The following is a 24,694-nucleotide window of genomic DNA, read 5'->3' on the forward strand; positions in this document are numbered from 1 at the left end:
AGAAAATATTTATACTCTAGTTCAATGCCTTCGCAGAAAGGCCAGACAAAGGGAAACCGAAGCCAGGGAGGTGATTCGCAGAGTACCGCCTGGTCAAGGGAAAGGCCAGAACCGGAAGACAGAGCTCCCGGACTCCCACCTGTGGCTGTCTAAGCCACTGTCCCGAAGCCGCTCTGAGCCTTCTAACTTGGTATAAAGCCGAGGGAGGGGAAGTCACTTGGCTGAGTAAGCCCCCGAGGCATGACATAGCAGGTGAGTCATGAAGTCCTGCGCTATGGTTTTGCATTTGTATCAATGAAAAGGGCGCTGCCTTTTAGACAGACGACAGACAAAGCAGGCAGGGGCCCCTCTGGACGAAAGGCTCCAAGTCTCCACCTTTTCCCCTACGACTGTAATGCTCTCCGAGTCTGGCTTTGCTACCAAATGTGCCTTTCTGCAAAATCCACAGACTAGAATCTGCACTCACAGCTTTTTTCCTTTAATTAAAATAGCTTTTATGGCTCTTTTTCATATTACAAAATCTATAACACTTTCATTGTAGAAAGAAATGTAAAAGTACAGATAAGCAAAAAAAAGGGGGGAGGCAGGCAAAGAAGCCACGATCCTATCCTACAGCTCTGAACGAGGAAACCAGCTCAGCACATGTTGAGAAAAGAAGACATCTCACTCAGAATTTTCTTGGGGTTTTGAAAACAACAAATAAAAGCCAGCATGCTTGGGACCTTCTCTGTGCCTGCGCAGCACGCAGATCATCTCAGGGAGGTCCCCCGGTGATGCCCGGGTCCCCCCCTCCTGGGCGTCCGGTCCCTGCCACTCTGCGCTGCTGCTCCAGGGACCAGCAAGGCTGCGGCCCCTCTTGTCCCTCAGTCTATCTTGGCTTTATTTTATTTTTAGATTGTTTTAAAGGTTTAACAGACATACAATAAAGCACGATAATCTTAAGTATAACAGCTTGATGAAATTTTCCACGTGTGCACGCCTACATGGCCACCGTCCAAAACAAAATCTAGAACATTTTCAGCGAACACCGCCCATGAGCCCCCCCCATGTCTCTTCTAATCAGAACCTCCCCCCCCCCCCCCCGCCCCGAGGTAACCACTATTTTGACCACCATCAAAGAATTGCTTAGCCTGGCTTTGAACTTGATAGAAATGGAAAGTTTGGGTCTTTCCATTGCTCCACGTGATGTCTGCGAGATTCGCTTACGCTCTGCACGTAGCTCTTCCCTGCTGGGTAGGACCCCACCGTATGAAAGGTGTATGACCACAACTCGCTCATCTATTCTGCTGTTGACAGATACGTGGGGTGCTTCCAGGTTTGGGCAGTTACCACGAAAGCAGTCATGAACATCCTTGTGCCCGTCTTTCAGGGGACAGAAGAGTGTGTGTGTCTCCAGCCTCCCAGGTGCATACGGAGGAGAGGAGCAGCTGGGGCTTAGGGTAGGTGCATGGCAGCAACAGTAGCTACTTTCAAACATTTCCCCCAAATAGTTGTATCAATCGACACTGCTGCCTATCTCTTGGCTTTTGGAATATGTGATGGCGATGCAGGCAGCTGCAAAACATACACCTGGAAGGAGTTCCAGTATTTCCCTAAACTCCACTGCAGGGCTGCTTCGGATTTGCAGGTGACGAGGGACACGGTATGTGCTGGATTTCTGTCTTTCTGTTTTCCTTCCCACCTGTTTATGCTGCCACTACATGCCCTGCCCCGCCACATGCACACACATGTCTGCAACCGCTGAGCTCAGGCACCAAAACAAGGATTCCGTGCTGCTCCTTGACCCAGCCGGGTTCTAGTCACACCCTCTCCCCAGCATCTAGTGAGCTCTTGTAGGCTGCGCTGGCAGTGGCTGACATCGGTCCCGAGCGGGGGTCTTTGTGTGGTCCTTCCCCCACAGCACTGGGTGACAAGCCCACGCTCCAGGATGAGAAGGGCAGGGACGAGCACCCCTCTGGACCGCCTGTCTGGGGCCAGAGTCATACACGCGGAGCCACTAGAGGGCAGCACAGTCCCGCAGAAGGACAGCGCCACCGCCCCCGCCGTGCACAGGGACAGGAGCGGACAGGAGCCGGCCCATCTCCATTCTCACTGTTCGGAGCCCACTCTTCCTCCCCACCTCAGACCCTGGTGCGGCGGGCTGAGCCCTGGGGAGGAAGTCCAAGGACCACTTGGCTTCTTTTACTCACTACCTTTGAGACTTGGGGAAAATCACTCAACGCCCTGTGCCTCAGTTTCCACACCTGTAAAATGGCAATAGCGCCTCACCCAGTTTGTGGGTCACCAGGGAGGCTTAACTGTAGTAACGATATTAGTGGTGTTAACACTAATACTAACTGTGATACACTGTGCTGGACACAGGGCAGGTGCTTCCAAAGCATTCTCTCCCACAGCATCCTCATGGCTGGCCCTGGAAAGCCGAAGAGGGAAAGGATGGACAACCTCATGGCTGGCCCTGGGAAGCCGAAGAGGGAAAGGATGGACAACCGCGGCAAGGCGGACCGGCCCTCGAGCATGTGCTGGGTGTTCTGCTCTTTGCTGCACATGTGCTGAGCCCTTCCTTCATGCCTTCATCCACCGCGATAGGTACTGTCATTATTCCCACTGGACAGACGAGGAAGCCGAGGGGCAAGCCAAGCCATCCAAGGTGCAGGAGCCAGGTTGGGGTTCCCCTATCCCAGCTCAGGCAGTCTGGCCACAGAGCTCCTGCTCAGAGTTGCAGGGCAATGCTCAGCAGCCACTTGGAAGGCCTGAGGCACTTCCTACACACGTAGCTGTCACCCCCCAGGGGCCATCTGTACCTGCCATCACCATGCTGGAGTGCACTGTCCACTGCATCACGGGGGGCTCCCTTCACTCCCCTCAACCTCTGCTTCTTCCCCTGTTGTGTGAGAGAGTAGACGAACATCAGCGCTTTTCGGTCTTGGGGGTCAGGGTCAGCAGGCGTGGGGTCCCGTGGCATCAAGCCCTCCTCCCCACTCCTGCCAAAGCAGTTCTAAGAGGCTTTGTGTATTTTATTCTGAAAAAAGAGGTTTGATTCTAAAATTAACCAAACAAATGTTTAAAACCATTAGACTACATAATTCCTGAGGTCCCTTTTAGTTCTGAATATTTTATGAAAACCTTTCTTGGGCCTATTTATATTTTTAGCTGCTAAGTTCAATTTACCTCTTCCCTATTGGGTGCAAATTTCTCGTTGTTGTTGGTGGTGGTGTTTTTAATTTTAAGGCTTCCTTTCTCCACTCTCAGGCATTCCCCGCCCCCACATTCAGTTCTGGGGTTCCCAGGTTCTCTACGAAGTCTCTGCTCGCTCTGGAGTGGCAGCTTACCTTTCCCTCTGGGGTTGCCGACACGATCACCCTGTGACATTACCGATCCCTTCCCTAGCCCAGGGCTGTGGTATTTCTCAAAGAACACAGCAACGAGGCGACCATGTAGCGTTTCGGGGACGGGGCACCGGGGTCTGCAGGGAGAGAATGTGTTATTAACAAGCGAGACAGGAAGGAGCCACTCCCAGCATCATAGAGACATATGCGTTGTTTTCATTATCCTTTTCTGGTTTGTGCATCCAACCCTGTCCTTTGAATGCAGAGATAAACCCACGTTATTGGAATAAATTCCACTTTTAAGCCGTTCACAAGGTGTGTGAGACAGAGGGTGAATTTGGACGCTAGCACACCGGGAACATTTGGAATAGTCCCTATTCCACTGGGAAGAGGGTGGGGTGGCAAGAAACCACTTGGCCTGTGAGTAAACTCTGCTAGCCAAGCTCCGAAGAGAGTCTCATTCTCTCTGTAGGAACTTCTTCGGACGCCACTGTCTCTGAAGGACTCAGTGCCCTTCCTGACGAAGCCTCCCCTTCCCCTGCATGAGAATGAGATGATCAATCCGCATCAGTAACCCATCAATCCAGAAGTGTCCATTATCTGCCTCCCGGGGACCGTGTCGTGGTCGGTGCACTGGGGGCGCAGGACGTGTAAGGAAATCAAGGGTCCCTTGATTGTCTCTGTCCTGGCTGGAGAGAGACACTGGGCATCACCTCTGGGCACGGCTGAGAAACACAGCATACACCAGGAGAGAAGCCGGATTAGAACAAAATCCCCATCTTTACCCTGGCCCTCCCTGGTGGCCCCTCGCTGTGCTCACTGTTCCCAGCCCACACAGACCCTCCTGCAGCCACGGCAGTGGGCCACCCTCTTATCCCCTCTACCCCCACCCTGCACATGAGCCTAGACCTCTCCCCCAGCTCTGTCCCAACAGCGCCTGGTCTCTCCTCAACCCTTAGGTCACCCCTAAGACAGCCCCCAAAGGAAACTAAGTTCCTCCACCCTTATCTGCTCCCCCCAGCACCCCTGCCCTTCACGGCGCAGGATAGCAGATCTAAGTGGTGGACCGAGATAGTATCTGTTTAATTTTGGCTTCCCCACCTGACTGTGAGTTCTGTGTCTGCCTGCCCCCCAGCCCCCAGCGCAGTGCCCACAACAGGTGCCCAGTGAATGTTGTTGAATAAATAAGAACATCGGCGCGTGGGCTGACAGAGCTGCCGGACCACAGGGCTAGAGCATGAGCGAAGGGGAAATCCCCCCGGGGCAGGAACTGCCAGGAAAGCTTCCCAGAGGGGTAAATCCTGCGTCTGACCCAGGAATAGGTCCTCCCAGGGTGGGGGGATGACGGTGGGCAGGGGGGATGTGAGACAAGGAGCCTGCCATCTGGCGAATGAAGTGATGGAAGACGGAACAGTGGCTCAAGCCCAGCATACCGGTGAACGCTGTGTTCCGGGGAGAGGGGTCCGCCTGGCTGCAGGGGTCCCAGGCCACGTCCCCTCCATGGCAATGAGCCTTTAAATCATTAATACAATCACTATTTATTGAGGGCCCACTCTGCACCAGGCGTGGGTTCCTGGATGCCGTGGGCATAGCCATAAACAAAGTTCCTGCTCTCACGGAGTGTCCACTCCAAGTGGGAGAAAGAAATTAATCAGAAGGAAATGTCCATTCATCTGCTGGTGGACATCTGGACTTTTCCCCAGGTTTTGGCTATCGTGAATTTAAAAGCTATGGCCTGTTAATCCACTGGATCAGCTCTTGGCAAAGAAAGGGAATGAGCGACTGACACACACAACATAATGGCATCGAGGGAAAGAAGTCCAGGACAGAAAGCAGGGCAGTGGTTCTCTGGGGATGTTGGGGGCTGGGAGGGACCACAAGGGGGCACGAGGGGTTTTGGGGGCGAGGGGTATTGTATTTGTTTGTTGGGCCGTTGTAATTCAGCACCACAGACTGGGTGGCTTGAACAACGGAAGTGGTTCCTCCCGAGGCCCCTCTCCTGGGCTTGCAGGTGGCGTCTTCTCCCTGCGTCTTCCCACGGTCTTCCCTCGGCGCCTGTCTACGTCCTGAGCTCCTCTCCTTACGAAGACGCCTGTCATGTTGGGTTAGGACCCACCCTAGTGACCTCATTTTAGCATCATCACCTCTGTAAAGACCCTATCTCCAAACATGGTCACATTCTCAGGTCCTGGGGGTTCGGACTCCAACATAGGAATTTTCGGAAGAACACAGTTCAGCCCATAACAGGTGTGTTCACTAACTTGATGGTGGCGACGGTTTCACAGGCACAGAAAGTATCAAATGGAACACTTTAAATATGTGTATGTCAATTATTCCTCAACAAAGCTGTTAGAGAAACAAGTAAACAAACATATCACACTTAGACAGATATCTGTGCCGTAAATGGGGAGGGGACCCACTGCGTGGAGCTGGAACGAAGCCAAAATGTGTCATGTTTTGAACGGGGAGACGCACTTTAAAAGAGGGACAGGGGTCAGCTGCGGGGCAGCCTGGGCAGGGGAGTGAACTTTTCCCAAAACTCCAGGGGACCTGGGTAGTTTGTTCAGATGGAGTAAGAGTCCTTACACTCATTCCAATTTTGGCTAGAAAATAAGAATAAGAACTGGGTTTTAAAAAAACTCAGACTTCATTTTTTTTGGTAGAGTGGTTTTAGGTTCACAGCCAAACTGAGCAGAAAGTACAGAGATTTCCCATACACCCCGCCTCCCTCCCCCCCCCCCCCACACACACACGCACGCACACGCCTCCCCCGCTGTGGACATCCCCCTCCGGAGTGGTAGGTACATTTGTTACCATTGACGAACCTACAGTGACACGTCATTATCACCCAGAGTCCATCCTGTCCATCAGGGGTCACTCTCGCTGTTGTACAGTCTAGGACCCTGGACAAATGTGTCCTGACATGAATCCACCCTGATAACATCATCGAGAGTAGTCTCACTGCCCTAATTCATGCCTCCCGCCTCCCTCACCCCTGGCAACCACGAGTCTTTTCACTGTCTGGACTGCTATCTTTCCAGAATGTCGTACGGTTGGAGTCAGATCATACGTATCTTCCCAGATCGACCTCTTTCCCTTAGCAACGTGCACACAACTTTCATGGCCCCATAGCTCAGAGTCACGCTTGCCTGGCTGGACGGACCACAGCCTGTTTAGCCCCGCGTCCACGCGTCCACGCATCCACGCAAGGACATCTTGGCTGCTTTGAGTTGTTGGTTTTTTTTAAACCTCAATTTTCATAAACACGTTTGAAGGTACATGTAGGAAAACCCCAAAGAGATGAAATACTGCATGTATTAGAGCTAATGATGACTTCATTTTTTTCAGATTTAGTTATTTTAGAGAGAAAGCAAGAGATCGAGAGAAGGGGCAGAGGGAGAGAAGCAGACTCTGTGCTCAGCACAGAGCCCCCGATGTGGGGTTCGATCCCACGACCCTGAGATCACGACCTGAGCTGAAACCAAGATTCGGACGCTCAACCCTCTGAGCCAGTTGGGCGCCCCAGAAGTGATGACGACTTTAAAACAAAACTCGCTGTTTTCGGCAGGCTTGGCAAAAGGCTTCACCTTGCAAGTCAACTTTGATTCGTTCATTTATTCAACACACATTCGTTGAGCATGACCACAGGCCAGGCACCGTTCTAGGCCATGTTCTGGGGATATGCTTCGAACAACACGGGCAGAACTGCAGACCGCGTGGACCATCCCGTCTGGTGGGTCTGGAAGATGAATCGAGACAGGTTGCCTGGGGTGAGACAGGGTTCTGAGGCCGGTGGGGCTGGACTCTTCAGTGATGACAGCCATCAGGAGGGGGACCAGAGCTCCCCATTTGCCCACGACCGTCCTGGCTCATGGCTGTCATCCCAGAGTAATTGCTAATTGCACGTTTCCTTGCCAAGCACTGAGGCCACGGGCGGGGGGAGGGGCAGCTTTCCTGTCCTCCTTGGCCCAGGAGATTCATATAAAATGCAGTGCCTCATGCAGAAACTAGAAGGTCTAAAAATCTTGCTGTCAATTCAAATCCCCGAGATCAGCCACCAAAGTTGGAGTTTTCTGGATTTAAATATTAATTTTGTTGATTGTATTCTTTAGATCAAAACTTGAAGATGTCTGTCTCGGGGGGAAAAAGACTCCCAATAAATTATAAATCGAACACATTATTTTGAAGATAATGTCATGGGGAAGGAATTATGAACTGCATATTGGGGGTCAGCTAAAAATCGTCGAAGGAGAAGATGTACAACATGGTTTCGATTTACAGGGCCTTTTAAAAATTAACATTTGTTGCTTTTAAAAAATTGATCACCTGGGGCGCCTGGGTGGCACAGCAGTTAAGCGTCTGCTTTCGGCTCAGGGCGTGATCCCCGCGTTATGGGATCGAGCCCCACATCAGGCTCTTCTGCTATGAGCCTGCTTCTTCCTCTCCCACTCCCCCTGCTTGTGTTCCCTCTCTCGCTGGCTGTCTCTATCTCTGTCAAATAAATAAATAAAATCTTTAAAAAATTGATCCCCTGCTCCACGCCAGACGCCGTGCTAGGTACTGGAGGGTCAGAGTAATTCCCCAGAAGTCCTCCGTGGCAAGTACTATTTATCAAAGGGGAGCCCATCAGCCTGGAGGGAGGAGGTGGGGGAGGTGGGGCTTGACTCCCGATTTGCTGGGCTCAGAGCTCTCACCTTCTCCGGGGGCAATGCAGCCTCTTGAACCTCACGGGAAGCCCCCTCTCCCAGGAAATATCTTACCATCCCCTGAAAACTCCAAGCAAATAAGCTGTCATTGCCAACCCCTCCCCGAGGCACCAGGGACTTTCGTCAGCCCCTACTCGGTCATAATCAGCCCTGACACCTGGGATGGAGTTCCACACTTAGCCAAGCGTATTCATTTGTGATCCGCAATGTCATTCATTTGGGCACCTGGTGCCAGAGATACAGGGGCGCGCAAGACAGATGCTCCCACCCGTGGGGAGCTCACAGCCCTGTGGGAGAGACAGACGATCAACCACAACCGATCAAGCCGCCGTGAGCAGTGCTGGGACGCAGGAGTCACAGGCGCCGCGGGGCACATGGCAGGGCAGAAAGCAAGAGCGCCTAACCCAGGAGAGCTTCCTGGAGCAGGTGACATTGAGACCTAGAGGCTGGGTAAGAGGAGCTGGAAGAGTATGCCTCAGCGTGGGCATGAGCCTGGAAGAGTGAGAGGGCATGGAAGCTTCCAGGAGCAGAGGGAAGTTCAGGGCCAGAGTGTGGCGTGTGCGGGAAGGAGCAGCAGAGTTGGAGATGTTGTTATTGTCGCAGTAACAACTGACAGTGGATCTCACAGTGAGCCGAGTACCTTATCATTTGATTCCTTCCTCCTGCAGCTGATGAGGAAGAACTGTTATTAGCCCCATTCTACAGACATGGTGACTGAGACCAGGGGTGGAGTCACAGCTTGCTCCAGAATGTCACACTGGCCTGCCTGACTCCAGAGCTCATCGCCTCCACTGGGCCCCATAAGCTGCTTGGCGTAGCAGGGGCCTGGCTTCAGCCTGAGGACGCTGGGCAGCGAGTACAGAGCCCTTCGAGGCTAGCACGCGCAGCCTCCAGACCCCGGCTTGTGATGGTTGTGGCCCTCCCACCTGGCCAGCCCTGAAGCTTCCAGGGCGCTCTGCCCGAGCTCACCACACTGGCTCTGCAGCTCTTTCCCCCTTGGCCTGCAGAGCCCCAGCTGCACAGTCGTGTTGGAGACCCTCCGCACCGCTGCCTGGGAGCCAGGGCTGCTGCTGGGCTGCCGCTGGGCCGGAAGAAAGACCCCTATCGATTGGGGTCTCCCCAGGGTCCTGCCTTTCTTCCCTGCCTTTCTCTGTGGCCAGGAGACCCTCTGGCGGGGCCGGCGGGATGTGAAGGTGACCCAGGCTGCCTCAGGGAGGGCTCGTCCGAACAAAAGCCCGAGTAACAAATAGGAAAGCCAGCAGGAAATACAGTCAATATTCCAAAGTGAAGTCACAAAAATGGGGTTCAGAAACCAGCAGCTGCTGGAGGCCAATGTGGTGGGGGAAGGCTCTGCTCACCCGTTTTCTGTTGCCCATGCGGGGGTGGGGGGGTCACAGACTGGGCCTGTGTTGCCTCTGGTCGACAAAATTGTGAGGTTGGAGCAGCTGACATGGGGCTCTGGCCCCGGAAACCTGCTCTCTGGCACCGCGGACACAAATGAGCTTGTCGTCTTGGGCCTGTCTCTGTGCCTCAAAAGAAGAGGAGAAGGAGGGGGTAGAAGCAAACGCTCTTTCCAGCTTTATGAGGCTGTGATTCTTGACCCATCCAACCTGGCCGAAGGGAAAGCCTCTGCCTCCCCTCCCCCAGCCCAATGCGGCCTCAACCCTGCCCTGCAACAGGTGCGCCGTGAGCACCGAGCGCCCAGCAGCCCCCAGCACCGGCACCAGCCGGCAGTGAAAGGACACTGTGGTCGGCTGAAACAATGGCTGGGCCTGGGCAAAGACACACGGGTTTCTTCTGCTCTTGGAAAGTAGGGTGCTCCTCCGAAACCCTTTGTAGGCCTCAATGGTGTAAGGTAAAGAAACAACTGCCATCAATTTATATGGAACATTTTGTGAGCATTCCCAGATCCCAAAAACAATCTCTTAGGCTCTTCTGATACCTTAAGATCTATTTTGCTAATGGATGCGTGTGATAAATGGAGATACAGCCCAGATGCTCACAGACACAGTTCAAAGCATGGCCGCTTGCTGCTGGGCCGCTGAGTGTCGGTCCCGGGGAAGGAGCTTGGTGGGGACCCTCTCCTGCTGGCTGTGCGCTGCCTCTAAATGGCTCACTGTAAAACCTACGCTGAGCGCTATTTTGCTTTTTGCCTTTTTTTTTTTTAATAAAAACAAAAATCCTTTTTGGATTTCTTTCAGTTAATGAAACCAGGTATGAATATAGGCTTTTTTTTTTTTTTTTTTTTTGTAGAAGCGAAGGGGTGTAATGTGAACTTTTGAAAAGTGAGAGATAACCTGTATCCACTTCATGATCCCAGGACCTGTGAATATTACCTTATATGGCAAATGACTGAATGACATCTTATTTGGAAAGAGGGTCTTCAGAGAGGTGATTGAGTTAAGGGTCTTACAATGAGGAGCTCATCCTGGGTCATCCGGGTGGGTGCTAGGTGTCCTTGTGAGTGTCTTTATAAGAGACGCAGGGGGAGATGGGGCACTCTCAGAGAGGAGGACGGGAAGCCAGAGGCAAAGACTGGACTGATGCTGGCCAGGAGCTGGCCACCAGAAACTTAAAAAACAAGGAGCAGACTCTTCCCCAGAGGGAGGAGGGAGTACAGCTGACACCTTGATTTTGGCCCAGTGAGACTGACCTTGAACTTCTGGGCTTCAGAACCGTGAAAGCATTTGTTTTCTGTTGGGTTTAGGTGCCCAGTCTGGAGAAACTTGTTACATCCGCCACAGGAAACTAATACAAAGGCAGGAACTCTCAGTCTAGTTGGCTCTTGGGGAAAGCAGGCAGTTCTAATCCAGTGTGGTCAGTGCCCTGTCGCAGGTGGGGACAGGGTGTGCTGGGTACCTGTGAGGTGGACACTTCCCCAGGTGAGTGGTAGGGGGGAGGAGAAGACATCCTGATGGGGAGAACATCTGAGCTAGAGTGGGCGTTAGCCAGGGAAGGAGCCCGGGAGAGCAGAGCAGGGAAGAACGTCCTGGGCAAAGGGAATAGCAGGTACAAAGGTCTGGGGGCAAAAGCCAGTGTAGGGCATGAAGAAGCCATGGAAGGTCCAGGGTGGAGGGCGGGGTGAGCAGGCAGATCATAAAGACCTTTAAAATAATCCTATTATTAGCCCCCTTTTACTGAGCACAGCCTCTGTGCCAAGTCCTGTGCCAAGAGTCTTGCAAGTACCATCTCATTTCACCCACAGCACACCCCCAGAAGATGGTGCTCTCAGTGGTCCTGTTTTGCAGGTGGGGAAACTGAGGTCTAAAGAGATTCGGTAATTCATGTCAGGTGCCTGAGCTATGAAGCTTAGTCTCAGGACCGGGTCTGACTCCTGAGCCCATGCTGTCACTGGTGGGTTACACAAAGCATGTCCGACAGCTGCCCTCGCCAGCTTCCGACCCCCACTGGCCTGGGTACTGCCAGACCAGGCCACTCTGGTGGGGGAGACCGAGGCCAGGGCTGTGCAGAGCTGAATGAGAGCCCGTGAGGCACGTGGAGTGGGCTTTGGGGATGGACACTGGGCTGACTTAGCCCATGCCAGCATCCTCCCTCAGGGCACCTCAGTCCTTCCTCAGCGGGGCAGGCAGATGGGACCCTCTGAGGGGTCAGTTGCTGCCCAGGAGCTTGGGCCCCGCGGCTTCTCTGCCCAGACCTCCATCCTTCTGTATTAACCATGCCTTTTAATTTTCTGTATTGTCGATGCTGTCATCTCGGGGTCTTGCTGACCCTGCAGGGGGCTGCCCCTCCCAGGGTTAGCCAAGTCTTAGAACAGTAAAGGATGTGATCGTGCCCTTCCTGTGCAAACCTGGTCCCGAGCCCCGCCCTCAGCCTCCCGTATCTGGCTCTCGTGCTCTGGGCCACTCTCCACCTGTCCCCATCACCCCAGGGCCAGGTTCCAGATAACTAGGGGCAGCCGCACAGCCCCCTGTGCCCTGTAGCACGCTGAAATGATTCCAACTAGTCAGTCCTAAGCCTGCTTACCCTGCCTTGCCTTGCCTTTCCCACAGAAACCACCATGAAGGCTCCTACCCATGCTTTGCCCTCGCTCTTTCTGCCTCCTGCTCCATCCTGGCGCTTCCCAGGGCCGTGCGGCCCTGCGTGGCGTGGCGCGCTCCCTCCTCTTGGGATCTGGGAGTATAACAAACTAGCATTTCCTCGCAGTGGTCTCCTGACCTGTTGGCCTCACCATGCCTGAGTACAGAGAACCTGCGTGTTAGAGCACCTTCATATGTGGATGCCTGCTTCCATCCCTGCCTGGGGTAGACAGCTGATAGCCTGCTCTTGACAAGGAGTCCAAGGATGTGAGTCCCACTTCTGGCCATTTGGTGTCCCCTCGCTGGGAGGAAGGCAAGGCAGCAGGGCAGATGGTATTATGAGGCCCTTTTGCCAAATCAGAAACCGGGTGTCTTGTCCAAGGTGCTGAACTGGGCTAGACCCCCCCCCCCCCCCAACCGCCCAGTTCTTCCAGACTCTGACCACAGACCACAGGCAGAGGCCACTTGTCAGAGACTCCTTGGGAATGACTTCCTGCTCGAGGAAAGCCTCTGGGAACCCCACTCCCCTCATCTCAAGGGCACGTTCCCAGCCAAGAGTTCATCCTGTGTCCTGGGCTGATTGGACAAGGCAGGCATAAGAAGAGGAGTTGGTTCACCCTACCAGGAGATTGGAAGCAGGACCAGAAAGGGCACTGGGTCCATTTGGGGTTAGCGAGCTGCCATTTTTCTCAGGGAAGGAAGGAGCCAGGGACCTGTGGCCTGGTTTCCAGATCTTAGATTCTGCCCTGTCCGGAGTCTGGATTTCCCAGAAACACCCTCATCTTCCAATGGCCCCCTGTGTCTGAGGGTTGCCGCTTTTAACCTGCAGAGTTTGCCCTGGTACCCCCGGTACCCCCGCTGCCTCTCCCTATGACTTCACGAAAGCCCTCATTTTACAGATGACTTCATCTCCTGAGACACAGAGAGGTCAAATGGGTTTGGGGGTCCCCAGGGCAGCCCGGGTGGCATTGATGGAAGGATTGTTGAGGGAGGAGTGAGGCAGGGGGCTGGGAGTAGCGGCCTCGCACCACAACACAATAACTCTGGGGTGCAGTGGTGTGTGGGAGCCCAGCCCTGCTGGGCCAACACTCCCACCATGCTGAGGTCCGCTGGGCCATCTGTGATGTCTCAGGAGACTCCCAGCAGCAGGCAGAGCTCACCGTCCCGGGCTCCTCGCCCAGGGCCCAGACTGTCCACTCTGTCACTGTGGCCACGCCAGCTTTTCCTGGGGAGAGACGACAGACAGAATGACAGCCAGGAGAAGGCAGGCTGGCCAGCTGGGCCCCGGGGACTGACCAGGGAGGCTTCCAGTCCTCTCTGAATTCAGTCATCTTTCCAGGAGGCAAACCCCTCCCAAGTGGCAGGGCTTGGTCACCAGACAGCAGACCTAGGCAGCTGGACCTCTTGCCCAAGCACGTCCTTTTATGGCCCTTTTGTGAGTCCCCTTCCTCCCTCTCAGCCTGAATATCTATTGGAGCAAACATCTTTCAAAGCAGGATCAATGCAGGCAGAGGGATTTTATTTTTCAAAAGTAACAGTGAGGTTCTTTAATTAAACCCTTCATAAGCTCTTAAATCCAGGGAGCTTTTTGGGCTTATCTGAACGTTGGGCCCAGACGTTCAGAGGAATGACCCCTGGCCTGGGGGCAAGAATGACCTCTGTTCTGGGGCCTCCCCTCATCGTGGTGGCACCGGCCGCCTCTCCTGTCCCAGCCAAGCCTTGCTCACCTCTCCACCTGCAGTTCCACCTGCTTCTGCCTGCCCGTCCGTACAGGGGCGGACTGTTGGCTGGGCAGCGGGGGCAGGGCGGTCCTGCCTTCCAGAAGGCCACAATCTAGAGCCCAAAAGAGAAGGGACAGGAGAGTATCCGCTGGCACAGGCCATAGAATGTGAGCTTCAGAGGAACTCAAGGGACCCTTGGGACCACCGCCCCTCCCACTTCTTAAGGGGGAGGGCCTTCCCCAAGGCCTCCAGTGACTTCCTAGCACTGACCTTGAAACCAGGGGACTGGTCAATTTAATCATTCCATTAGGCACCATTTATTTACTGAGCACTTACAACACGCCAAACACACTAGGGGACGTGATGATCTCATCTAGCCCCACAGTGACCCTCGGTGGTGGGCGCCCCCTTCATGCAGATCAGAAAACGGAGTCTACAGCTTATGCCACTTGCCCAAGGTCTCTGGCTAGCAAGCCAGAAAGTAGGACTTGAACCCAGAGCTGTTAGGTTCCCCAGTGAACGCCTTGAAGGCTGCCCCACTCAGCTTGTTCTCCAGGGGGATGAGAACCCCATAGGAGCTCAGCGAGCACACCCTGGGAGGCCCCCCGCCGGCCTCAGCTCTTGCTCAGCCCGGACAAGGACAGAGTGTCCGCGCTCCCCCCACGGAGTGGCAGGATGGCACATCCCCGCGGGGTGCCTGCAGCCTTGGGCCACGGCCACGGGGCCGGTGCCAGCCCTACCGTGAGCATCATTTGAGAACGTCAGTGAGGCCCGCGCTCCCTGCAGCAGCGCGCAGGCTGTTCATGCCAGTGTTCCTGTGGGGCATCCGCTCTGCACCCAGAGTGCCAGCAATCTGGTCCAGGAAGACAGCGTGAGAACCACAAGACTCCTTTTAGAAATCAAGGAAAGGCCCTACAAGGCAAAGCGGCGAGGGGCCTCAGACACGGTCTGATCCATTCTGCCCCTTTCCAGGTGGAGAGCCCGGGGCTCCGACATGGGGTGGGACTTGCCCAGGGCCACTGTCTTCCATTAGGTATGGGACATGGGTCTTAGATTTCAAGGCGTGCAGCCCGGGATAGTTTCCAGGACCCTGGGCTCCCCCGCTCTCCCCTAGCCTGGAAAGACTCGCAATGGGGTCCCCACCCCGCCTCCCGGGCACCAGCCCCAGATGTAGAGCAGAGCAGGGGGGTGGGTGCCGCTCCAAGAGCCAGGCCCCTTCCCTGGGGGGAAGAGGTACCCATGATCAGGTGCAGGGGAAAGTGATGTGGAACCCAAAAACCGAAGAGAACCTGAAAGAGAGAAGGGATTCAGCACCAGCCAAGAGGCATCAGAGGTCAAAGGTCAGACCACACTGTGGACAGGTGCACTTAGGGGGGAAAGAAAGTGGTGCAGTTCAGAGAGACGTCGTTTCTCCTTCTCCCCTTCCTCCTCCACTACCTTAGAGTATCCCTTCAAGGAGGAACCTGCAGTTCTCCAGAAAAAGCACCCTACGAGGCCTCTCATTTCTCAAATAGTCCATGTCCCCAAAGCACTTTTTCATATCTGCAATTAAATGATTATGTGCTTAATCCCCATCTCTCCTGCCAAACCACCAGTAGTCCCCGGGCGTGGGCCCCATCTGCCAGGCTTACAGTCGTGTCCCCGGGCCTGGCCTAGAGCGGGGCTTGATCAATATGCCTTGAAGGAAGCAGGGAATGGTGCCCCATGGATTGACGCAAGGGCTGACAGCCGTTGCATACCCCCTGCCCCCCCCCCCGGAGTCCTTGGTGCTGTCTGGGGCCATGGAGCCAGACTCAGATGAGGCCTCCAGCCCGGGAGGGGTGTAGGAACAGGGAGTGCTGGGTTCCAGGTCCCAGTCCCTCTCCCAGGAAGTGACCCCTCAGGGTTGGCAGGGGGTAAGCAGTCAATAAAGGCCTGGCCCTGACACTGGGGGACTCTCATTCCAGCCTCGGGGGTGGGGTCAGCAGGACTGGGGGTGCCAGCTCCCCAACCAGCTTTTCCTGAGCTGCTCCTCGAGGTCTTCAGACATTGGCTTCCTTCACGGGCTTCTCTAGCTTCTCAGTGGGACCTGCCTGCCCTCAACCTGGGGTTAGTGCTTTCTACAGAACCCTCCACTGCGGGTCTCCTCGCCAACCCCTTCACTCACTGAAGACAAGCAGCCTTTGCAGGGCAGACTGCTGTGGGGGATAGAACAGTGCTCCCCAAAGACACCCATGTCCAGATCCCTGCGACCTGGGAGTACGTTCCTTGATATGGCAAAGGAACACCGCAGATGCGACGAATTTACGGATTGCCCTGGGTTCCTTGGGTGGGCCCAGTGTCATCACAAAGGTCCTTATAAGAGGGAGGCAGAGGGTCAGAGGAGGAGAGGTCAGAGCCCCAGCAGAGGTCAGAGACAGGAGAAATGGCTCTGAACACAGAGGGAGGGGCCGGGAGCCAAGGCGTGCAGATGGCCTCCGGGAGCTGGAGGAGGCCGGGGACAGATTCTCTCCCAGAGCCTCTGGAAGGAGCCAGCCCTGCTGACACCGGATTTTAGGACTTCTGGTCTCCAGAACTGTGAGAATGTGGCTGTTCTAAGCCACCAGGCTTGTGGTAAAGTGTTAGGGCAGCCTCAGGAAACGGGCATGATAACTCTCCCGCTTTGTACTTGCCCCCCACCCTTAAGTTCCCTTTTATGGTCCAGTCCTAGGATGGATCTCCCTACCCTCCCATCGGGGCCCTAGGTCCACTCGGCCGCTCATGGGCCTGTGTGACCCTTTGCAGCTGCTTGACCTCTCTGAGCCCGTATGTCATCTCATCACGGATAAAAGCCGACGATCACAGGGCTCTCCTGGAGGTCTCACACAGAGCGTGTGCAGCACTTAGCACAAGCAGGAGGGTACTATGACCACCTGCCCCAGACCCAGCTCCTCTTCCTGGAGTTAGAAAAGGCACCAAGGTGATTCAAGGCCACTAAGCAGGGCAGTGGCCACGCGGTCAGCGAACCTCTGAGGGCCTGCCTTTCCTCAGCAGGGGGCAGAGGCTCTGCACGGTGGCTCTCAGGCTGGGCTCTGCCCACGGACAGGCTTTGTCTGGCCTGCATACTGTTTTAGAAAACAAGAATTAGTTGTCGGTGTTTGAAAATTGGGACAGCTCATCTTAAAATTCTATTTCTGCCTTCCCTTGAGAAGTGGGCCCACTTCCTCCACTGCGAGGGGCCAGAGCACAGGGAGAGCGTCCTTTGCAGACTCAGCCTGTGGTCTCCAGTTTGCCACCGTCACCGCTCCTGATGACCCCACCCCTCCTGCGTCTCTCATTTATGTGGCCCGGCTGCTCCCATGAAGACGTTCAAGTGTATGACCTCTGGCTGCTGCGTTCTCGAATTCTCGATCTTTGCCCACTGTGATCGTCCATGACCACAGCAAGGAGCATGTGATCTCGCATTTGTCAGAAATGCCATTTCCTTGAAGCTTTTTATAACTCCTTTCAATTTTGCAAGTTAGACTCATGTCTAACGCTTTGCCGAACCGGAAGCCCCACGAGGGCACCTGCCCCCACACTGACTGGCCCCAGATGGCTCTGCTTCTTCACTTCTTGTTCTCCTCGTTCCACCCCATCCACCCTCCGTCCTGTCTGGGTGCCTGCTGTCCAGTGGTGCTGTTGGCAAAGCCTTGGCTCCCCTTCACCCTCTCCAAGTACCACCATTTCACATCTGCCGGAGGAAGAGAAGAGAACAGCCCGTGCTGGTGAGAACCCTTCTCGAACAAGAGTGATGGGACCCAAGGACTCCCCTGGGGGTCAAGTGCATGAACTTCGAGGCTTGGGTTTTGCAAGCTTGAAATGGCTCCTTCGGAAAATTTTTTAGTTTCCATTTTTTTTCTTCTCGTCAATATTCTGGATGACTCAAGTTGTTCATCAAGTGATTTCTAGATGACTGAGGTATTTCCAGTATTAAAAATTTAAAATCACCCGCTTTGAACTCACTCTGTTTTGCAGAATGGATCTTAGGGTCCTGGCGTGGTGAGATGTTGGTTCACTGTGGACGGCCCTCTGCCTCAGGCATGCCTCTCCTCCACTGCCCGAGGCAAGATTCGGAGCTCTCTGGCTTCCTATCATCCTCCCCGCCCTGCCCTGCTGTCCCCAGGCCATGCCACTAATTGCTGGCCTGGAAAGTGCACAAAAAGGGAAACTGAGGCACCACCCGGGGGAAGTTGGTGAGAGGCCCCAGCCCCTCCCATCCTCTAGCTCTCCAGGTCTCTATCCTCCTTTCCCTGCACAGCTAGGATAGGGGGGCAGATGGAGGGGCTGCGGTTTGCAGGTGTTTCTCTGGCTGCAGCCCCGGGGAGGGGGAAACCAGAATCTATCCCTTTAAACACAGATTAGCAGCTCTCTCCCCGGCTCGCCTTCCTTAAAAAGAGAACTTGTCAAGGTTCACATCAATAATAGATAACGGTGCATCGCAGTGGCAGGTTCCAGCTGGAGGCTGTTTTGATATTTTCTGGAGAATTTGTCAGCAATCGCGAAGTCAAGGAAGAGTGGGGGCTAGGGGGACAGGAGCAGAGGGAGCCCCTTCATTAATTTTTCCTCATCTGCATTCTTGCTGTTAAATAATGTATTGATCCCACTCCGGGTCTGCCGCTCTCCCTCCTCCCTGAGCTGCCGGGGTCCTCCCCTCCACGAGAGATGAGCTCGTCATGGGCCTTTGATAGCCAGAGGTGGGGGGCAGGGCTGGGGTGTTTTGGCAAGGCCCCACAGCCCCGCTGAGCTTGCCCTCCGGAATCCTCACCGACAGGGACTCCCCGCCATGGACAGCGTCAGCATCTAGCATTTACCTAGTCCTTACCGGGCACTGGCCCCGAATGAAGTGGTTTATACGGACAGCCCCTGGAAATCCTCGAGGGGGCCTGCAGTCAGTACTGGTACTAAACTCATTTCACAGAAAAGGAAAGTGAAGCTCAGACAGGTCAGGGACCTTCCCCGGGTCCCATGGCCAGGAAGTGGTGGAGTGGGGATCTGAACCCAGGTCTGTCTGGCTCTAAAGCCAGGGCTCTTGACCTCTAAACCTGCAGACCTCACACCTACTTGGGGGGGCTTCCCAAGGCAAGTGGGGAAGGTGGCCTTTCCTCAAACGGGTGAGGGTGCAGTAGGCTGGGAAAATGCTGGTGGGCTTTGGGGTGGACAAAATGGATAACCCCGAGTAGAGAACCGGCACCACGGGGAGAGGTTCTTGGGAGACAGATCTGGGCTCCCCCTCAGGAAGGACCCCCTACCCTGGAGCCAGATGGAGATGGAAGGAGATGCCTCGGGAGTAGCAAGCACCTGTTGCCCGGGGTGTTTCCAGGAAGGGTGTCACCTGCCACCTGTGTTTCTTTCTGGAAAAACACCGATCGATCTCTACCCCGCCTACTGGGACTGACTGATGGACTCGGGAGCTGTCCGCACGACGGAGTATCACACAGCTGGGAAAAACGATGGTGGGGATGAGTTTTTGTTTTTTTTTTTTAAAGATTTTATTTATTTATTTGACAGAGATAGAGACAGCCAGCGAGAGAGGGAACACAAGCAGGGGGAGTGGGAGAAGAAGAAGCAGGCTCATAGCAGAAGAGCCTGATGTGGGGCTCGATCCCATAACGCCGGGATCACGCCCTGAGCCGAAGGCAGACGCTTAACCGCTGTGCCACCCAGGCGCCCCTGGGGATGAGTTTTTATTGATGGATAAAGGTGTGCACAATTTTTGTTGGGTGAACAGCGCTGGGTCTGAAGCTAGCGTGGTACTCGATCCCATTCGTGCAAAATCGTACCCACAAGGGCACATGTGAACGCGTGCACAGAAGCACCCCGAGAGGGACACTGTCGTCTCAGCCCATGTTGGTGCGGGGTGTTGGGATTTGGGGTGATTTTTCTCCCTCCTTTGTATTTTCCTAATTTCTTTTGAACATGTATTTCTTGTGCGATTATTATTTTTATTATTTCTTGTGCAAGTAAACCGACTTGCATGTGAAGAAGCTTTGAAGGGTCCACAGGAGAGCGAGGACAAATGCCCACAGGGGCCCTGCCTGGAGCATGTGGGGTGAAATCTGGCATTGTGTCTCCGTGCCCCTCTTATGACCGGAGTCACGTCGGCAACTCCATGCCTCAGTTTCCCGACTCTGTCAGCATAGAACACTGTCCAGCTGGGACTGTCCTTTGTTCTATATCAAGTCTGCATCAAGCATCGCTTTTGTGCTGGGCCCTCGAGAGGGTCCTGGGATCTAAACAAACACTTCAGAGATGTTTAGTGACTTACTCAAGGTCACACGGCTTTGAGGAAAGGGCGGAGCCTGGCCAACAGCCCAGGTCCCAGGCTTTGCGGGCCCATCACACCCATCTTGCCCCTGTCCCTCCTCGGTCTGAGGTGACTGACTGGGGGTGCCCGGGGCCAGGCCATGGGAAGAGGGCCTGGTAAAGAAATGGTGGCCTTCAGGCTGTGGTCCCCACCGGGAAAGAGAGAAGAGCTTCCCCACGTTCCTGTCGGGCTGCCGGCCTCTGTCCACGGTGATCTTCGCTCTCGGCATCTGGCCATCTGCTTTTGCAAAGTTCTCATTTCTGCCTTTTTCCTGCAGTCAGGGCGGTTTCTGCAATCCCTAATCTGTTTTCTTTTTTTTTGAAATGTAAATTGCTTTTTAAAAATTTAAAAAATTGCCTTTCATTAAAAATCATGTCCTTCTAATTCTTTGTACTAAAATGTTTTTTTTTTTCCCCTCAGCTTTATTGAGACATAATTAACATGTAACGTTGGGTAAGTTTAGGGTCTACAACCTGTTGGCCTCAGAAACTTCTGTGTTGCAAAATGCTCGCCACCACAGAGTTCCCAACACCTCAATCACATCACAGCTACCGTTCCTTTTCCTTGGTGAGGAGGTTTAAGGCTTACTCTCTCAGCAACTTGCAGGTACGTAACACAGACATCACCAGCTATAGTCACCACGATGTACGTTGGATTCCCCGGAATATATTCATCTCCTAACCGGAAATGTGTGCCCTTGACTACGACCTCCCCACGCACCCCTCTCCTCTGTGGCTGATACCTGCCCTGCCCCGCCGCCCCTCCCTGGTATTTGGGATTCCACCAGGAGTCTCATTTTCAAATAAGCCTAGGGCTCTTTGGTCTGAGCTGAAAATGCCATTTAAAAAATTATGTATATATGTATGTATGTATTTATTGTAAGTCATCTCCACACCTAACGTGGGGCTCAAACTCACAACCCTGAGATCAAGAGTCGCACGCTCTTCTGACTGAGCCAGCCAGGCACCTCTGAACTGAAAATGCCCTCTGAGCTGAGGAGGCCACTGGAGGCTGCCTGGGTGCAGGGGTGGTGGGACTGGAATCACTCGGTCTTTGGCTGGGACATCCACTCAACTCACAGAATCCTGGGGGATGCCAGGGGCTGCCTGGCTGCCCAGTTCCCCTCAGCTAAGTGCTTTACACACAAAACCTCACCGGGTCCCCCTGACATTCCTATGAAACAGGCGCTAATATTATCCCATTTCACAGACGAGTAAACCAAGGCTGGAGAGAAGTAGTGACTGGCTCTAGGTCGCAGAGCGGTGCCAGAAACCGAACCCAGCTCTGCCCAGATCAGGGCCTGACCTTGGAATCCCCGAGCTCTCTGTAGTCTCAGAACAGGAGCAGAGCACACAATGGGAGGGGAAAGCTAGACCAGGAAGAGGTGGCGGCAGAGGGTCTCTGGGAGTGAGCAGCTTGCCGGGAGGCACTGGCAGAGGCTGCTGATCTGTCAGCCTGCGGGGACCCGTGCCTCCACCTTCCCAGGAGCTCGGGAGGTTCAGAGAGAGTCAGTGATACAGACGCACTAGAAACTGAGTTTATGGATCTATATGGGTTTAGTGGAGATGGATGTCAGGAGGAGGTAGAAGTGGGGTTTGCGGATATACACCCGGGTCTCAACTGTAGCTACAACCATAAACGAAGACCCAGGGATAGTTTCCTCATTTGTTCAGCACACATCTGTAGGTCCCCCAGAGGCATCAGGAGCGATGCTCCTGGGGCTCAGGGGGACACACAGGTGTAAAGGGTCCACAGGGGCGCCCTGAGGGTCTGGGGTGCCAAGCAGCTGGACAGGTGGTTGCCCGGCAGCACATGCGGGACAGAGATGCTGCCTGGAGCAGGAGGAAGTGCTCCTGGCTCCGCTGGGCCGAGTGTGGGCAGACCCGGGGAAGGGGTTCTGGTGGGGAAAGGCCGGAGGGGGTGTCTCTACACATATTGAGGTATATATGCTATTGAGGTATATTCAAGGTACAATTAAGTGCCCAGATCTTATATATTCACTTCAATATGTTTTACACACCCATGGAACTGCCACCCAGAACCCAACACCCCTTCTAGCCAATTGCCCTGCTCCGCTGTTCTGAGTTTTAAACACATAGATCATTTTTGCCTCTTCTAGGATTTCATTTAAACGCATCACGGATACACACTGAGCCCATCTCTAGAGTCCCCCAAGTTGCAACGCACCGTGGATACACACTGAGCCCATCTCTAGAGTCTCCCAAGTTGCAACGCACCATGGATACACACTGAGCCCATCTCTAGAGTCTCCCAAGTTGCAATGCACCGTGGATACACACTGAGCCCATCTCTAGAGTCCCCCAAGTTGCAACGCACCACGGATACACACTGAGCCCATCTCTAGAGTCCCCCAAGTTGCAACGCACCACGGATACACACTGAGCCCATCTCTAGAGTCCTCCAAGCTGCTGTGTGAGGCAGCGGGTCATTCCATGGCTGGGCAGCAGCCCACCGCAAGGAAGGACCGCAATTTGCTTAAAATATTCAGCTACACCCTTGGGGTTGCTTCCTGTTTCTGTCCACTGTCACTAAGGCTGCTGTGGACATTCCTCAGCAAGTCTTTCTGTGAACATGTGTTTTCATTTCTCTTGGGTAAAGACCCAGGAGCAGAATTACGGGCTGCAGGGCGGGTGGATGCCAACCTGACAGAAAAAGGCCAGTCAGTCCTGCAGGTGCTTTTCCGTCTTACACCCCCTCGAGAACATACGCCAAGGTCCTGTTGCTCCACCTCCTGCCAACATTTGGTGTTGTCAGCCTTTGGGATTTGAGCCACCCCGGTGGGTGCTGAACAGTCATAAAGCACGACTTGGAGTTATCCAGGAGATAGACAGGGGCTGGGAAGAGGGCTTTCCAGGCATGGGGGCGAGAAACGCGGGATGGGTGCAGGATGCGGGGAGTGGTGGCTGGTCGGGAGGTGGGGTCAGCACCCAGGAGGGCCTTGTGTCCAGCCAGGCCATGGGCTGTGATCTGGGTGGGTGGGGTCCTCGGGGAGCACCTTACATATCTCCCTCCCACATGGAGGACCCCAATGCAGCCCGGTGGTTTGGGCTCATTTGGCTTTGCCAGGAGAGGCAGGCAGGGCAGAGATGGGAGCCCCATCTACAGAAGAGGCGGTGACGGGGGGCTCTGCAGCCCGCTCTCCGGGGTCTCCTGCTCTGTGCTGCTCTCCTGCTAATGTGCTCGGGCTCTTTGGACCCTGTGTGGTCCTGGGCTCCCTGGGAGACCGCAGAGGTCAGAATCAGGGCCCTGCTCTCAAGGCACTCACAATCCAGGCAGTCCCATGAAATCACTGTAGGGAATAGTGGATGTTTCTGAGGGCCCAGAATGTTTAAGAATGCAATAAGGGGACTCGGGGAAGAACAATTCACATCCCTGCCCTCATGGTGCCCAGAAGCTAAAATACGTATAGATAAAACGGAGAACCAGAGCTGATAATAGCTTTCCCGCACCGCCGGCCTCCTGTGCACCAGGACCGGGAGGGGGGCAGGGTGGCACTGGCAGGAATCTGCCCCAGTGGGTTCATTCCATACAGCTGTGTGACCCGCAGTGTGGTGTTGCCGCTCGATGCCTTGGCTGCCTTTTCTGCAGAATGGGGGTAACCCTTATCCCTAACTTGGGGCGAGTGAGAGGATTTGGTGAAATAATGCACACAGTGGGCTGGGGCTCTCTTGGCCCCTTCCTCGCAGCGCTGCCGGGGGCCACCAAGCCCAGGTGACAGTGGTGGCTGTTTCTTCCACCTTGCTGAAACGTGCCCTGGGACCCTCCTGGAACCAAGGCTGCACCTGACTGAGGGGTCCCACAGGGCACGGGGTTAGGGGGAGGGAGGTCAGGGTCCCCTGAATTCTATAGGTCCAGGAACAGGGCTACTGTATAAATGGGGGCACCCACGCCCTGCCTCTCCCTGATTGAGTCCACGTGGGCAGCGTCGCACAGGGCCTGGCCCAGAGAGAGGGTGCTGGGGAACAGGGACTTCCTTATCCTCATCATTGCCTTATGACCGGAAGGGTGATCTGCTTGCCCAAGGCCAGTCTCAGGCTGAAGCCACGTGCAAGAAACCAAAGTGCTGTGGGTTAACTGTCACCCTTCCGCCCCAAATGTATGTTCAGGTTGTAACTCCCGAGAATCCGTGGATGTGATCTTATTTGGAAATAGGGTGTTTGCAGATGTAATCAGCTCAAGAGAGGTCACACTGGATCCGGGTGGGCCCTAAATCCAGTGACTGGCGTCCTTAAACGAAGAAGCAAAGACACAGAAACACACAGAAGGCCATGTGGCATGGAGGCAGCATTTGGAGTGATGTGTCCATAGACCACAGCATCTGGAGCTGCCAGAAACCAGGAAGGAGGCCCGGATCAGATTGTTTTCCAGGTCCTCCTGGACGAACCGACCCTGCCCACACCTTGAATTTGGGCTCTGGCCCCCTGGACTGAGAATCATTTTCTGTTGTATCAAACTACCACATTTGTGGGTCCCAGCAACCCACTCCCTTGCTTCCTTCGAGACTTTGCTGGAACCTCAACACCACAACACCCCACACTCCTGACGCCTCTCCAGCCCTGTTTCTAGTCTTCTCCCTGGG

General features: G+C 54.5%; 1 protein-coding gene across 1 annotated transcript in view; it reads right to left on the minus strand.

The window, feature by feature from the left end:
- Positions 1-2,800: 2,800 nt before the first annotated feature.
- The window catches only part of MED27 (mediator complex subunit 27), a 274,187-nt gene continuing 252,293 nt past the window's right edge, over positions 2,801-24,694 (minus strand). Inside the window, exons 10-11 of the transcript XR_008959842.1 lie at positions 3,330-3,463; positions 2,801-2,881 (exon numbers count right to left, since the gene is read on the minus strand). The gene's annotated coding sequence lies outside the window, so the exon portion shown is untranslated. The remainder of the gene's footprint in view (positions 2,882-3,329; positions 3,464-24,694) is intronic.

Source organism: Ursus arctos, unplaced genomic scaffold (assembly GCF_023065955.2).
Source record: "Ursus arctos isolate Adak ecotype North America unplaced genomic scaffold, UrsArc2.0 scaffold_18, whole genome shotgun sequence".
NCBI lineage: Eukaryota > Metazoa > Chordata > Mammalia > Carnivora > Ursidae > Ursus > Ursus arctos.